The sequence below is a fragment of the Rattus rattus genome, chromosome 8 (genome assembly GCF_011064425.1).
Source record: "Rattus rattus isolate New Zealand chromosome 8, Rrattus_CSIRO_v1, whole genome shotgun sequence".
NCBI lineage: Eukaryota > Metazoa > Chordata > Mammalia > Rodentia > Muridae > Rattus > Rattus rattus.
The window spans coordinates 55352497-55365228 of record NC_046161.1 but is presented as its reverse complement, the minus strand read 5'-3'; the positions used below and the strand labels follow the sequence as shown (position 1 = coordinate 55365228).

Genomic DNA, 12732 nt, shown 5'->3' with positions numbered 1-12732 from the left:
GCATCCCCTCCCCCAACACCCCCTCCCCAACATCCCTCCCCAGCATCCCCTCCCCAGCATCCCCCTCCCCAGCATCCCCTTCCCATTAACTCCCTCCCCAGCATCCCCTCCCCAGCATCCCCCCCCAGCATCCCTCCCCAGCATCCCCTCCCCAGCATCCCTCCCCAGCATCCCTCCCCAGCATCCCTCCCCAGCATCCAGGATGTGTGTTCCTGTTCTCTAAAACAGAACTCCATTCTAGGCAGTTAGCTCCTGGAAGAAGAGCATCATAGTGAGGCTGCTCCAAATAGGATTATTCTTCAGTGTGTGTGAGGACATTTCTGTGTGCATGGGACTTCTGTGTGCTTGTCTCTAGCAATCTTGCCCAGGCTGGCCCTGCCTGTGGAAGAAGGAACAGCAGGGATAGTTTACTACTGATGTAGTGAAGTGAAGTGGCCCCAGCCCTCCCCAGATCCCTGAATCTTGCACAATGGGGGGGGGGCATAATTGAATAAGGAGTACTGTAATAGAAAGTTCATCATACCTGGCAGTGCAGCCCAGTGTGGATCATCAGAACTGGTAGGGTTACAGGGGCCATCTAGTTCACCTCATCTAGACAGAGGAGAGCAAGAAGCAGGTGGAGTAGCATGCCCTAGGGGGTGTCCTTGAATCCATAGGTCCAAAGCTGTGACTGGCAGCAGAGCCATGACTGTCAGGGCACTGGGTACAGTGAGGTCTTTAGAGATAGACAGACTCAACCACAAGTCACTCACAAGGCAAAGCTCTGTGGCCCTGAACTCATACACATCCATGGCTTCAAAGCCCTTGCTTGGGTTTGGATGCTAATAATAGTCTGGACCAAAACTTGACTGATTCATGCTGGAGTTGAGCGGTAGCCCTTTAAGAATTGAGTGGATGTTGGTGAGTTCATGCCTTGTTGGTGTGGGAAAATGAGTTCTTGCTCTCCCCAGAGGGAGCCAGTCATAATTAGATGGGGCCATCTCTTATGTTCTTCTAATTCATGCTCACTCTTCTTCCATGAAACATTCGCCCAAAGCCAAACAGCTACTGACACCGGTGTCTTAGTTACTGTTCTATTGATGTGATGGAACACCATGATCAAGGCAACTCTTTTTAAAAGAAAGCATTTAATTGGGGGTTTGCTTACACTTTCAGAGGGTGTCTTAGTTAGGGTTCCCATTGCTGTGATTAAAACACCATGACAAAAGCAACCTGGGGAGAAAAGGGTTAATTTCATTCACTCTTCCATAGAGCAGTCCCTCTGTGAAAGCAGTTGTGGCAGGAACCTGGAGGTAGGAGCTGAAGCAGAGACCATGGAGGATTGTGGTTCACTAGTTTGCCCCTCACGGCTTTGCTCAGAACTTCTTTCTTATAGAAGAACCCAGGACCACCAGCCCAGGGTGGTACCGCCCACAATGGGCTGGGCCCTCCCACATCAATCATGAATTAAGAAAATGCCCTACAGCCTGATTTTCTCAGTCAAGGTTTCCTACTCTCAGAGGAGTTTTTTTGGCCTAAAACTGGTCAACACAGAGTCCATGATCATCAGGGTAGGAAGCAGAGAGGCATGGTGCTTGAGTAATTAACTGAGAGCTCTGCATCCTGATCTGCAGAAAGCATGCAGAAAAAGGAGACACTGGGTCTGGAATGGGCTTTTAATACCTCAAAGCCCACACCCAGTGATATACCTCTTAATCCTTCCCAAACAGTTCCACTAACTTAGAACCAAGCATCCAAACATATGAGCCTATGGAGTCATTCTTAATCAAACTACCATAGGATGTTTGCAGAGGTCCTGACTAAGTAAACTTCATTCCTTTTAAAATTACCCTGACTTGGGGAATTTTGTTACAGCAACGGAAGATGATCTCAACCAATAATACTGAGAGGCAGATTCATGGTCATTATAGGCAAAAGGACACATCACCATTCTCATCTCAGTGACTGGTCTTTTCACATGTCAGTCTCAACTGCGTTTGTTGAAGAAACAAAAGTGAGCTCTTGTCTCTGGACCTGGCTTTTCTTGGACCAGGCCTCAGTTTCCCCATATGAACACTGATCTTTTTGGGCTCAGTGGCACCCCTCTGAACCCTGCACTGCTGCCACCTTACTCTTCCAGATGTTTGATTATTTATTTATTTATTTAATTTTTAGACCAGGTCTCATGTAGTCCAGGCTGGCAATGAATTCCTCCTTAGCCAAAGATGGCCTTGCATTGCTGATTCTCCTGTCCCCTAGGACTGCAAGAATGTCCCACCATGCTCAATTTATGTGGTGTTGAGCCCAAGCCTCCTGCCTGCTAGGCTGCCACTCTATCCAGCGAATCACTTCCCCAATCTTTACTTTGGGTACTTCTGATCTGGCTGTCGGGCCTAAATTGCAGGGTCACTAAGCATTTGAGAGAGCTTAACATGTCCATCTGTTGGCCAGGCTGGGAGACTCCTGGGCCATGACCTGGTGCCTATACAAGCCTATCTGTCACCTGCAGAGGAGGGGGCTATTTCTTGGGTCCCATCTAACTTCTAGGAGCACTCTTCAGGCCTACATGAGGCAGCTACTGAGAAATAACCTACCCCTAAGCCAAATGCCAGAGTCATGCTGATATCCCTATGGCTGCTATTCCAGCCAACAGAGTAGGCAGCGTTAGAGAGGCCTTGGCACCTGGAAGCCAGTCCCTAGTAGATATAAGACAAAGCAGAACAGGGGTTCAGGTTGCCTGCACCCCATCCTACAACCTTTAGGGATCTAGGAAAAGAGAGGGATGGGGAAATATTTTCCTACACCTTCTGCCTGTTATACATATGATAACCCATTCCATGTCTTCTTTATAATAACTTCAGTTACTCAGTTGAAGGTCAGCCAGGGATCCTGTCCTCCCTACGGTCACTTTGTCCTTTAGGAGTGATATCATTTGTACTGGTTAATACACTTTCAACAGACCCACCGTTATGGGCTGTAGGTTTGTGCTATTTGAAGAGGTTTGGGAGAATGATTCAATTGGGCAAGGTCATGAGGGTAGAGCCTTGCAAGATACAAGCAGTGTCCTTATAAGAGTGGGCCTAGTTCAATTCCCCTCTGTCTGTTCATAAGGCGGGAGAGGGCCCTCACTGGAGCTCAGCGCTGCTGGCTGCAGAGCCCAAGTCTTCAGCATCCAAATCCAGAACCCTGAGAAACTAATGTTTGGTCTTCAAGCTGTTCTACTGATGGGTTCTCTTACCACAGCCTGGACCAGCTGAGACAAGAGGAATCAGCCACCCACTTCCTCCACACACCCATTTCCATTTGTAAGTGATGACTCCACCTCTCCTGTCCATGCTGTGGGTAGACTGGGCCCTGCTGTTCCCAGAGTCTCACACATGTGTCCACATTCTGTCATTTTAAAATGACTTTGTCCTCTACAAATTTCATACTCAGGAACCCCGCAATCAAGTTACCTGAATGAATAGTCCTCACATTTTGAGTGAGTTTAGTATTCTGTGTTAGTTTGTTTTCACAGCATTTCCACGCCCTGTGCAGCCCATGGACCCCAGAGTGGCCTTACCTGGTAGAGTACCTTGCAGGGCTATCAGGTTTTGTTTAGGAGACTTTGAGGTGGACTAGGAAGGACTCCCAAGTGTTTGAGGTCTTGAGGTGGGTGAGGGCAGGCAGTCTGGTGTGACTGCCCCTCACGTCAGAGACAGTTTGGTATCCAGACTCCAGGCCAACCTTCGCATGGGGCCATAGCCACCGTAGACTCAAGAGCCTCAAGACTCATAGCACTCCAAGATGGTCCTGAAGGCCCTTGCTGCCCTTGGTACCTTCTCTATATTTTCGTTCTTTCTCACCTCTCAGATAAAAAGCCTGCAGTCTCTATCCCTCAATGTGGTTCCAGCTTGGCCAAGAAAAAGAAATTGCTTTCTGGACCATTCCACACCAGAAAATTAAAACAAGCTAGCCTACCTTCGGCCTTCCTCCTATCTAGCCCTGTGCCTGACCCTTCCTCAGGGCTTCTCCAGAGGGATAGAGGAACAGGAAGCCCCGAGAACTCTGAGAGACTGACGACTCACTGAAGGCCCAGAGGGTTGACAAACATGAAGGCATGGCTTTTGTGCTGACAGCCTTCACTGCATACAGGGCTGGGGCAGAGGTGAGACCGGAAGATGAGGAAGAGCCTGATGAGCAGGCAGAGCCTGAACAAGCCTGAGGGAAGGCCCCACAAGGCCTGGGAAGGAGGGGTAGGCTGGACAGCTAAGTGCTTTTGTGTGAGGGATCTCCTGCTCTATCTTCCAAGGGCCTCTGTCAAGCACCACTGCATTTCCTCCTTGGTCAGATAAGAAGCAGACGTGAGCAACACTTCCGGCCAAGCTGATAATCCGTGTGGGGTCTGTACTCTCAGGTCCTGGCAGCCAACCCCACACTAGTAAAAATGCTATGAGAGCACTTAACGAACCTGATTTACCTCGCTTTCTTCCTCTCTTTAAAATACATTTTCAAATATATTTGCTTACTTATTTAATTATTAGCAGAGTTTCATGTAACCCAGGCTGGCCTCTCACTGCTGTGTCACCAAAGAGGACCTGGATCTTCTGATCTTCTTGTCTTCACCCCCTAAGAAGTGGGGTTAAAGGTCTACACTAGTACAAGTGGTTTATGTGGCGCTGAGGATGGAGCCCAGGGCTCTGCGTCCACTGAGCTACATCCCCAGATCACTTTATTCTAATGGCAGGTCTTAGTCTGTAGCTTCAAACTCTCCCTCCTTCTGCTTCAGCCTCCTGGGTGATGACATTACAGGTGTGGCACTTTTAAGAGGAGGAGAAACCTCAGGTAGCCAGGACCTCTAAGCTCTTCTCACGTCACAGGCCAGAGCCATTCTGAGCACCAAAGTGGCCTCTCTTGAATGCACTCTGACAGAAGGATGCCTGATAGAGAGGGTCTCCAGAAGTGAGGGGCCCCTGGAGGCAAGGACAGCAGCTGTCACCAGACTATCCCTTCTGCTCTCCCTGCAACTCCGGAGGGCGGAAGGGGCAAGACCTGCGCTTGGTGACACTGTCTGATCAGCAACTTGAGCAGAACTTAATTGCTTCCCTGAACCTGAGAAATATCAAACGGCATAAATAATCGTGCTTTAAATTATTAATAAAGGCATTTACATCTCGAGTTTTGGAGCATGAAAATTAATTTAATTTCTTATGCTAAACCTGCTGGGGAAGCACTCCATTTCAGGATTTGGAGATGCCAAGGGCAGAGAAGAAAAGGAAGATGGGGTGTGTGGTGTCTTGGGCATTTTGTACTGAAAAAAAAATTCTCAAAAATTAGTAAGAAGGAGTGGGCAGAAAGGAAGGGAGGAAGAGAGCTCTTGTGCAGACTCAGGTACCCTCTGCCCTGTCACCGAGAACACGGGGCTTAGTTAGCCCTTCTAGTTCCAGGGATCCTTACTGTAAACGAACCTTACGGCTCTGGCAAGCCTGGCTTCGTGCGGAGAGTCCCTGGCTTTCAGAGACAGATATGGTTCAGTTCAGGATGAAATGGGCTCATCTGGTGGGCTGGGGAAGTAGGCCCAAAGCATCAGCTGGCATCAGGGGAGCAGCCAGAGCCCCGTAACCTGCCGACATTCTCCCCTTTGTTACTTTTCTTCCTCGGTCTCTAGCAGCAGATGCTCGACTGTCCCTGTGTCTACACCCAAGGAAGCCACGTCTTGGTTGAGGATCCTGGGCTCAGAATATTTCTTTTGAGCCTCAGTCTGTTCTGTTCTGTAAAATGGGTGTCGGACGGCTGGCTCATGACTGCACAGACGTAACCGGCTGTTTAAGGATGGCTAAGCTGATGGGACGGAAGCTCAGGAAAGATAGGAGGAAGAGGATGGAGGACTTCCTTCCAGACCCTGGGACTGAGCAGACCTTTGAGATGAGCAAGCGTGAGAAGTCCACAGCTTTGAAGATCAAGGGCAGGCGTTGGGCTATACGGGGAGCTTGGAAATGACCTGTCACTCAGGCGAAATAAACTGCTTTCCCTCCTCTGCCCTGAAGATTCTCTGTTCACACTCTGAGAGGGAGGGTGGTCTCACAAGAGCCATGCCACTGGGGATGGACACAGACCTGGGCTGAGAAGAGGAGAGGAAGAGCCAGGGGTTTCACACAAGATGGCTGCCCAGGCCTCCAATCTACAGAAACATGGGGTTGGGGAAAAGCCTTGCTCCCTGCACCCCTCTGGGTGGATGATTACAAATAGTCCCGACTGCTCTGGTCTGAGGCTAGATGCCTGAATGGCAGCCAGGGTAGATATGGACTGAGAGAAAGGCTGAGGGTAGATATGGACATTGTTGTGGTACAAAGCACAACGGGCCAACATGGTTCCACATGGAAAGGTTTAATGAGAGAAGAGTAGGAGAGGAGAGGAGTAGAGACTGACCATGGGCACATGGAGGGAAGCCAGGAGGGGAATGGGGAGAGAAGGGACAAAGGGGAAGAGGGCAGGAGAAGAGAAAAGCAAGAGAAGAGAATGAGGGGGCAAGCAGACCCTTTTACAGTGAGCCAGGCATGCCTGGCTGTTGCCAGGTAACTGTGGGGGCTGAGCTTAGGCAGAATACCAGCAGACACGCGTCTGGGTCGTTATGGATGTCAATCCTTAACTCTGCCAGATCTTCAAGGGAGTCGGGAATTTACATTCCGGACTTTCACTCCCAAACGCACTTGGACACATCATGACGAAGATCTTCATTAATAAAGATCCCACCTTCCACCATACACCCCCGGGCATGTTTCCACACCTTAATCACCCAAGGCCTAAGACCCTGGCAAAGTAGTCCCACTGTACAGCAAGGTAAATCAAGACCCAAAGGAAAATGATGTGCCCCAGATGGTACGGCTTCTAAATCATGAGTGGAGATGCGCAGTGGGTCCTGTGACTGAGCCTTCCGATGGAGCATGGGGTCCGTCTGACTGGAGGCTAGCCCTTGGCATTTAACACAGCCACCCTGCTTTAGGGCTTCCTCCTTGTTTAAGGTTTCTCAATTATTTGTTTTTCCAGCTTGGTTGAGGTGTAATTGGCAACGCTTGTATAATTTGAGTTACAAACATGATCCGCACAGGGGACTGAAGGCCATAATCCGGCTAATTCATTTCTCCATCCCCTCATCTCCTCTCATATCAAATCTGAAATCTGCACAATTAACCATAGTCTTCACGCCACTCATTGACCCTCCAGAACTTACCGTGTAACTGGAAATCTGTGTCCTTTGACCACCCCTCCGCCTCCCTCACCGAGGGTCCCTGCCACTTACTTGTGCTTCCATTCTTAAGACTTGGACTTTAGAGCCCACAGACAGGTAGGACCAGGCAGTCCTATGGTCTGTGCCTGGTTCCTTCTCCTTTAGCTTCTTACAACCCTCCAGATTTGTCTGTAGGCGCTCTCTCTCTCTCTCTCTCTCTCTCTCTCTCTCTCTCTCTCTCTCTCTGTGTGTGTGTGTGTGTGTGTGTGTGTGCGTGTGTTATGTTTTTCACTCTTCCCCTGCTGATAACTATCAAGGCTGTGTAAGCTCCAGTGAGCCTAGGAATCTCTCCCTCTCGTTTCCTTTGGCTTAGCTATTCAGAAGCGGGATTACTGGTTCCTGTGAGTGCTGTTTCTAAGTTTTGGAGGAAGCTACATACTATTTTCCGTCAGCCAGCCCTCTGTGTAAACAGTGACAGTTGCTGGTGTCTTTCAGCTTTGGAGTGTGCCACGCGCAGCCTAGAACTGTGTGCTTTGCCTCCTGGTTGTTAAGAGCCGTTGCTCTCTGGTAGGACAGCGCGGTTCAGAGAGTCCAGTGCAGAAGCTTTCATTTCAATGAGTACAAGACTCAGGACTCCAGGGGCACCCCGCCAGCCGCAGTCCCCACTGACAAGTCCCAACTTGAGCAACTTTTACACAGACTGGAGACACTCAACTTACAGAGTCCTGTGGACACCAAACAGGCCACAGAGCCCCTGGCTCAGGAGTGGCCTCTCAGGACGAGGGATGCTGCTTGGTTGGTGGAGTCCCTGCCTAGTGTGTACAAAGCCCTGGTTTGGGTCCTAGGAATCATAAACAACATGGTGTTGCTTGGGCAATGAAGGTAAGAGTACCAAAAGCTCAAGGTCATCCTGGGCTACAGAATCGGTTTGGGGCCAGCCTACTCTGCAGGGAGCCCTGTCTCAAAACCGTGTTTTTGGTTTTGTTTTGTTTTTTTTTTTGGGGGGGGTTGTTTTTCAGTTTTTTGTTTTGTTTTGTTTTTATTTTAAAACAATGTTTCTTTATGTAACAGAGCTCTGTCTGTCCTGAAACTTGCTCTGTAATCCAGTCTGGCCTCAAACTCAGAGATCTGCCTGCCTCTGCCTCCTAAGTACTAGGATTAAAGTGTCCAGCAAGAAGTGAGTTCCCAAAAGACATATGTTCCTTTTCCTAGACCCCAGGCTTTCACAGCCCAAACAGGAATAGGGCAGAGAAGAGGGGACTGACCACCGAGAACACAGTGAGAGGGGCCAAGCTCAGCAGTGGGCAGGAATTGCTGCTGGCAAACACATGTGTCCCTCAGCAGCAGCAGCAGCAGCAGCAGCAGCAGCAGCAGCAGCAGCAGCAGCAGCAGCAGCAGCAGCAGCAGCAGCAGAGTGGAGCCCAGAGTCCCAGTTGTTGTGGGAATATCTAAAAGGAATGGGGGCTAGAAGATGGCTCAGTTGGTAACATGCTTGCTTGCGAATGTCTTAGTTCCTTTCTTGTTGCTGTAGTAAGACACCCTAGCCAATGCAATGCAAGGGAGCAGGGGCACGCAGTCTATTGTGCCAGGATATGCATGGCGTGGGAGGTTGCTGTCACACTGCACCTGGTTTCAGGAAACAGAGAATGAACAAGAAGTGGGGCAAGGTTATAAGGGCCCACCCCCAGTGGCCCACTTCTTCCAGCAAGACTCTACTTACTAAGGGTTCCGTGACTATGGCACCAGCTTAGGACTGAATGCTCAAACACACAAATGTATGGGGAACTTTTCATAGTCGAACCACGGTGCCATGTAAGCATAAGGACCTGAGATCGGATCCTCAGCTCCCAGGTAAAAGTGTGGTGCATTATCGCTCATCTTTAGTCTGAGGACTCTCATGAGGTCAGGGGTGGAGACAGGTGATTCCCTGGAGCTCCCTGGTCAAAGTGACTGAGGGAGACACCTGATATTAACCTTTGAACTCTACATACATGTATACACACACATAAACATATACGTTATATATATACACACAATTAACTAATGATAAAATAAATGTATAAGGGAATTGAGATACTTTATCTCTTATTTATTCACAGCTCCTGGCCTCCCTAATTATCTTTGAAAAGACTAGATTATAACACCATCTTTCAAAAAAATATATCTTAAGTGCTAGAAAGACTGCTCAGCAGTTAAGAGCACTTGCTGCTTATGCAAAGGACCCAGGTTCCATTCCCAGCACCCGCGTGGCAGCTCACTACCATCCTTAACTCCAGCTCTATGGGAAACAGTACCCTCTTCTGGCCCCCATGTGCACTGCACCCTCTTCTGGCCCCCATGTGCACTGCACACATGTGGTGCACAGACACACAAGACATACACTTAAAATAAAAATAAACCACTTTTTAAAAAACATGTTGTAAGTAAAATTTTCATCAGTGTTTACTAAACACTCGTGTAACCTCGGGCAGAATTTATGATACCTTGGAGGTGGTTGGTTTAACATCCATCTTTAGGTTTTTATGGCAACCCATGGCCCCTCTTCTAATTATAGTATGAAGTAAACATTTATGTCCATTTTATAGGCTGTGGAGAGCAGCCTGGTATTTCACACCACTGTGGATATTTATGGCAGCTGCTCCCTTTGTGACACAAGGTCACTGCCTTGATTCAGGTGTCACCGAGACAAGTTGTCTGGCACACCGTTTGTATTTGCTGCGTGGCCATTTTGGACTGATGCCCTTCCATCTCGGGGATCATCTCTAAGGTCACCATTAGCAGATAGTATGAGCGGCTGCCGAGTGCCAGGTGTGCCCGAATACATGTTGAAGCCGGGATGGGAAATCATATTTTCTCGGAAACAGTTTTAACAACGTGTCAGAATGTCCAGAGGCCGAGGAAGTAGCTGTTAGTAAAATGATGGCTGTGCAACAGGGGGTGAGTGTGATCCCCAGAGCCCTCATGAAACAAAAGCCGGGTGTGGTAATGAGGACTTGTAATCCAGGTACTGGAGAGCCAGACAGGACCATCCCTGGGGCTTGCTGGCCGGTCAGTCTAGCCTAATTGGTTACTGGGAGATTCTGCATAAAAAAACAAAATCAAACAAACCAGGGTGGTTAGCACATGAAGAATGGTGTCCAAGGTTGTCCTCATGCAAAGGCAGCACAGGTACTTGTGCTCATGTATATTCTCTCTCTCTCTCTCTCTCTCTCTCTCTCTCTCTCTCTCTCTCTCTCTCTCTTCACCTGAAGGACAGATGGTCTGGGCTACCTCTCAGCTTCTATGCCGTCCTTTGGTCAGAGGGCAAGAGACAGTAAGAACCAGGACCTACCTGCTGGTTTCCCAAGTCCTCAGCCTAGGTTTTGATACCATGAGCCCAGCCCTCAACCACCCTGCCTTTTTTTCTTTCTCTCAGCCCAGCTCCTGGGCCCAGCTCTTCTCAGTGTGAGGCCGTGGGTTGTGGATAACTGGTCCCTGCCTATGGTGGTGAGCAAGTCACCTCAGTTTCCTTAGCTGTAAATTATGGGGACAAACACCTCCTCCGGAGAGTTATGACACTGCACGAGAGCCATTTGTCAACTGCGAAGCCCCTCAAGGCTGTTAGGCACAGAGCTCAGTCATGTGGTCAGCAGACAGACCGCTAAGTGTATCCGTTTCTCTCAGACTACTCACTGTCAGCCTGCAAGCTCAGCAGTCAGGGCACTGAGACAGGAGAATTGCTGCTGCTGCGTATGCCACATCTGCCTGGGCTACACATAGGTAGTTCCAGACCAGTCTGGGATGCAGGGTGAGACCCTGACTCAAAACAAAATAAAACATAACAAAGTAAGGCAACAGAATCCAGTCTCCATGGAAGGGGTCTCACATTTCAGAAGTGAAGCTGCAGCGCCCGTCGAAGGTCACCCTGTCCACAGATGCCGCCCTGCTCCTGGATGAAGATGGGGCACTGCTCTTCTTCCTGGAAAGGAGCCAGACTGGGCCACAGAGTGGCTGCTACCTGGGGTTGGGAGCCCAGCAGCTCTGGGTCCACAATAGGAAGGGAGCAGAGAGCATATTCAAAGCCTTTCTCCTCCTCAGCCTTTCCCAAATGGACACCTGGCCTCCCGAACTGGCCTGACACATGGGTCTGTTCCCCTGGCCAGACCCCAAAGGGGAGAAAGACTCCATGCCGAGCTCCTTGTTTTCTCCCTGGTCTGACGCAGATTAAGTAGAACGACACCAACCCCTGCTTTCCATTTTGCTGTATCAAAGTTCCCAGGGGCAGTTACTACACAGAACCCCACAACCACAGGGGCAATGGGGTGGGGCAATCAGAACAACCCAGACTACACAATTGTTCACCTCGCTCTGTATCATCCTGGGTCCCTGTCCCTCCAGGCAAGTGTATGCATCTTGTACCCACCCCCATACCCTGTGGGAGGCCCTGGCACTGAGTTTAGAACCTGCCTGCTGCAAAGCACATGAGGCCAGCCAGTGGCTTCCTCCTCCTTACCTTCCCCCAGCTTTCTGCTCCTCTCAGAACTCCAGCACCCCTGCAAGCCCCACAGCCCCCACAGAGCTTCTGCAGATCCACCCCCAGCAAGAGGGATGTGTTCTGAATCCTTTCACTGTCTAACTCAAGGAGGAGGAGGGAGGAGGGGAGAGGAGGGGGAAGGAGGAGGGGGAGAAGGGGAGAGGAGGAGGGGGAAAGAGGGAGAGAAGGGAAAAGGGAGGAGAAAAAAGGAGAGGAGGAGGAAGTAGGGGAGGAAGAAGTAGAAGAGGAGGAGGAGGGAGGGGGGGGGAGAAGGAAGCTTGGCAAAACTTGCCTAGTGGGGAGGAGAAAGGCGAGGGCCTGCCTGGGCACAGAACAGAAGTCCCCGATGCACTGTGGCTGCCTTGTGGTTCCAGCCCGAGGCTCCTGCAAGCACACTGTGGTTGAGCATGATAACCGTCGAGACGATTCGGAGAATTTCAGAAGGTTTTGTAATAAAAGGTGACAGACAGCACAAAGCCTGTGATAACAAGATGCAGGGGCTCGGTGCCAAGAAGCTGGGCAGCAGGGACAAGGAGGGCTCACCAGGGCAGGCTGGAAGGAGAAAGAAAACCCACTCCATTCCCGTCAAGGGAAACAAAATGGAGGCTTCCTCCTTGGCTTTGGAGTCAGGGCAGTGAATGCGCTTGGAAGGACTCACTTGCTCCTGTCTGGGGTGCCGCTGTGAGGATAACAGAGATGAGTCAGGCCCATCCCTTTCTGGGCAAGCCAAGTCTGCTCAGGAATTTCACTTATCCCCAGGCTCAGGCCAGCGCCCACCAGGGTCAGCTCCCACAGGTCTCTCCCAGCAGGCATCCCCTTCTCTCTCCCTAGTCATCAATATCACACGACCCTGTTGGAGAAGGCAGGTAAGGAGGGCAGCACCAGATGGGTGGCTGAGAGGGACAGCCTGGCAGGGCCTAGGATGTGTGGCCCACGAGGCAGACACTCATGGACACTCAGTGGCTGTGGGAGACGTCTCCATCTCACTGTACACATGGATGCTGCCTCTCTTAGGTACCACCTGTCTCAGCAG

General features: G+C 50.2%; 1 long non-coding RNA gene across 1 annotated transcript; it reads right to left on the bottom strand.

The window, feature by feature from the left end:
• Positions 1–214: 214 nt before the first annotated feature.
• LOC116906929 lies at positions 215–11827 on the bottom strand. The gene is made up of 4 exons (XR_004388782.1): positions 11679–11827; positions 11052–11144; positions 524–591; positions 215–379 (listed from the first exon to the last, which is right to left on the bottom strand). It is a non-coding gene; the product is annotated as an uncharacterized LOC116906929 (long non-coding RNA).
• Positions 11828–12732: the final 905 nt, after the last annotated feature.